Consider the following 4,206-nt stretch of genomic DNA (forward strand, 5'->3'; position numbering starts at 1 on the left):
AGGGTATGTGCACTTGTGGAAGAGACAGAGAGACAGAAAGCAAGAAATCATTCCCCAGGAGGGATGGCCACACCACAATCCCTTATCTTCCATGCTCCTCTCAGGATTTTGGGTATGTATACACACTTGCCCGACATGAGTTTTAAGCTGCTGGCTCTGGGACTCGAACCACAGTCGACTCCATGGGAGTCCAGCGAAGTCACCGTTAAGCCATCTGCTGGTCCTCTAAGCATCCTCTCTCTACAGAACACTGTGCTAGGGGCTGGAAGGCAGGCATGTTTGTGAGTTGCTGATCTTTGGATAAGAGCTAATTCCCAAAAGGAACATGGACACTTCTGACAAGAACTCACACCAGGTCATGAGGTCAGAATATGGAAAGATACTACTGAATGCAGGCACGAGAAGGGGAAGGCCACGATAATAAGGGAGCTGAAATGCTGTGGAAGTTTTAAAGGGCGTTTGAGTCAACAATTTGGAGAAAGGGAAAACCAAGGTAGGTGACACTTTTGACACCTTTTAAAGTTCAGCAAAATGTGATACTCCAGGAACTAAAATAGCACAGATGCTGAAAGTTTCATTTCAGTGTTTTTATAGTTATTTATTTATTTATTTAGAGGCTCAGCCACAATAGCATAGTATTTGATGCTTCTGCTTGGTAGGCAGAGGTCAGATGGGGCCTGGGTTTGATTCCCAGACTGCCCTAAAAGCCTGAGTATAGTGGCACATGCTTGTAGTCCCAGCTCCTCAGGAGGTGGAAGCAGGAGGATCAAAATAGCGAGATCCTGTCAAAGAAACAAACAAACAACAACAAAAAATAACAAGCAAAAAATCTAAACAACAGAGCTGTTTAAGGTTAAAGCTTATGAAATACATAGTAAAAAAGTTAGACTAGAAAAAGAAAAAGCAGTTCAGGACCGAGAAGACAAGGATTAAGACAAATTCACGTTTTGGAATGTAATCAAGTCTGTCCTAAGCTTTAAAGAAAACAGAGATGATCGTGGAGGGAGGAGCAGGTCACTGTAACTCATAGTCCTGGAAATGTAAGAGAACGAATTATTCCTGAGCGAGTAATAGACATCTGGGTGCACATGTGGTGCTATTTCATTTGCAGAATGTGAGCTCTAGTACGCCAATGCCATGCACATTTATGGCGGGGAGTCCTTCCGGTGGGAAGTCGCACATCGAAGGTGGCTGAGTCACTAGCAAGGGTGTGTGACAGAATCAAGGAGGCCCTTCACAGTGACAGGGGCCTGAGAGGGAGCTGTCAGTGGAGAGAGGCCCTGAGCCATAAGCCGGTGGGGAACGTCACATCCAGTAGGAGAGCCACAGCTGTAAGCCAAGTCACCAGCTCCAGACGCTGATGTTCCATGACTATGGCCCGATTCCCAGGAGAAACGTTCATTACTTTCTTTTTACCCGGACGTTTTCTCTTTTCTTTTTTCTGTCGTCTTTCTCCCCCTCCTCTCCCCTCCCCACCACTCCCCTCTCCTCTCCTCTCTCTTCTCCTTCCTTCCTTCCTTCCTTCTTTCTTTTTTCTTTCTTCCTCTTTCTTTCTTCCTTTCTTTCTCCTTCCCTCCCTCCCTCCCTCCCTCCCTCTCTCTCTCTCTCTCTCTCTTTCTTTCTTTCTTTCTTTCTTTCTTTCTTTCTTTCTTTCTTTCTTTCTTTCCTTTTTCTTTCTTTCCTTTTTCTTTCTTCTTTCCTTTTCTCTCTTTTTCAGAGATTTTTGCTATCAGGCACATGTGCCTGCCAGAGAGCTAGAGAGACAGGAAGTAAGAAATCACTCCCTGGGGGTGGTGGCCACTTGGCAATCCTTCCTCCTCCATTCTCCTCTCAGGATTTTGGGCATGCATGCATATGTGCCTGCCATGAGTTTCAAGCTGCCGGGTCTGGGACTTTAATTGCAGTCGACCTTGTGAGAGTCCAGCAATGTAACCATTATGCCATCTGCTGGTCCCTTACCTGAACATTTTCTATGGCTCATTCGTGTTAATTCTTATGAATTATAGACATGTCAACATAAATAAAACCAGCCGAAGTGAAGTAGAGATAATTTTAATTAGCTTTCTCCCCTCACTCCCACGAGGAGACCACCATGTCCTTAGTGGCTATCACATGTGAGTCGTGTGTGTGTGTGTGTGTGTGTGTGTGTGTGTGTGTTTAGCATCAGTGAAGTGTAGGGTTATATATTAAGGGAAGCCTTAGGAAGGATTAATTGCTATTAATAGTTAACGGGTAATATTCCAAACTGTAGTATTCCCAAGTGGTGTGATCTTAGGCTAAAGGCAGAGAGCTCTGTTTTCTCCAACAATGAGGTAATAATTATTTTTATGATAATTAGGGATATGTAAAAGACCTATTATAAGCCTTAATAAATGGTAGCAATAATAAGAAATATCAGTATTATTTTTATTGTCAGAGGAGTTGTAGTGCTCACTAGAGAGAGGGAGGGAGAGAGAGATCCTAATGGGGTATGGTCACACCACAGTCCCTTTTCTTCCATTTCCCAGCCCTAGTGGAATTTTGAGCACATTCACACACATATGCCCAGCATGATTTTCAAACGACCAGAACGGACTTGAGGCCTGGTCGGCCACGTGGGATCCAGCTCCCAGAACACAGTGATTAACCACTGAGTTACAGGACTAGTCCTTTGATATCGTGAATCACTAAATGAAGTGTGGACTAATATTTTATTTATAAACTATAGCAGACCAACCTGAGTATACTGTGTCTTCAGTGTGTGTTTGTGGTTTGATGTGTGTAAGTACATAGATGAGGGAGCTTCAAAAAAGTTCATGGAAAATGTATATTGTGAAAAATCGTGCACAGATTTCAATTTTTCCCCACCAAAATACATTTGCATTTTTATTTCACATTTCTATGAACCTTTTGAAGTTTCTTCATTTATGCATATACTTTTCCATTCCCTTGTACACGGATGTTTGAATCCTCCTGCTTTTATTCCATTACAAACCTGCTACTGTAACATACTCATCTGCATCTCCTGGTGCACGGGAGCTAGACTCCCCTGGGCTTTCTGCCTGTGGAAGTACTCCGTGTGCATGTCTGCACCTCAGCACCTCAGCCAGGTGATGGCCGGGCCTTCTCTAGTGTCTGTGCTCATATCAGCAATGTACAAGGGTTGCCATTTTCTCTGGGTCTCACCAGCCCTTGGAAATGTCAAACTTTAAAATGCTTCCCAATCTCACGCGTAGGAAATGGAATCTTGCTTCTTAACTAATGTTTTCTTGATTACTGATCAGTCAAACAGCCTTCCATCTATTTGTTGAACTTTTTGAGTTTTCTGAGAAATGCTCATTCATACTTTTTGACTGTTTTTCTCTGCACTCATCTTTTTAAAAGTTATACAGGTACTAAATCAGATATATACACACATACACATACTATGTGCATATATACACACACACACACGTACACATATATGTATATATACGTGAGAAATCACCCCTCCGGGGGATGGCCACACGACAATCCCCTCTCCTTCATTCTTCTCCTGGGATTTTGGTCATGAACGCACACGTATCTGGTGTAACTCTCACGTCGCCAGGTCTGGGACTTGAACTGTGGTTAGCCATGGGGGAGTTTAGTGCCATAACCACCATGCTACCTGCTGGCCCCTGACCGATATCTGACTTTATCTGACAGAAAACTCAAGTTGGTTGTCTGTACCTAATGGTTTCCTGTACTTAATAGATGTTGGATGATTAGTATTGAATGAATCAAATATGGGGAGAAAACCAAGTCACCATTGAAGGTGCACAATTACCACATCAAATATGACACCTTTCTAGATCTGGTGCCAAGCAAGCCTGTTTTTCATGTTCTGCTCCCTAAGGACAGAGTGACCTGGAAAACACCTGGAAGAACTTGCTTTAGTACAGTCAGCACCTTGGACCTCCTGGGCCATTGTGAACTGGAGGGAGGGGAGCTGAGATGTGCCACCCCCTGCAGTGACAGGAGCCAGCTCTCCATCCCGTCCCTGGGCACCACAGGTTTCCTGATGTGTGGGATCACCTTGGCTCTTTTCCAAGCCTATAATCCTTAGGCCACTCCCATGGGATTGTGATTCTACAGGTGGGACCCGGCCCTGTGAGTCTGAATTTCGAACAGAGGCTCCAGGTAATTCCTACCACTAGGTGATTTGGGAAACCCTGCCCAAGCCCTGGGCCTGGAACTGGGCAACCT

This window comes from Tupaia chinensis, unplaced genomic scaffold, assembly GCF_000334495.1.
Source record: "Tupaia chinensis unplaced genomic scaffold, TupChi_1.0 Scaffold000147_1, whole genome shotgun sequence".
In the NCBI taxonomy this organism is placed as follows: Eukaryota; Metazoa; Chordata; class Mammalia; order Scandentia; family Tupaiidae; genus Tupaia; species Tupaia belangeri.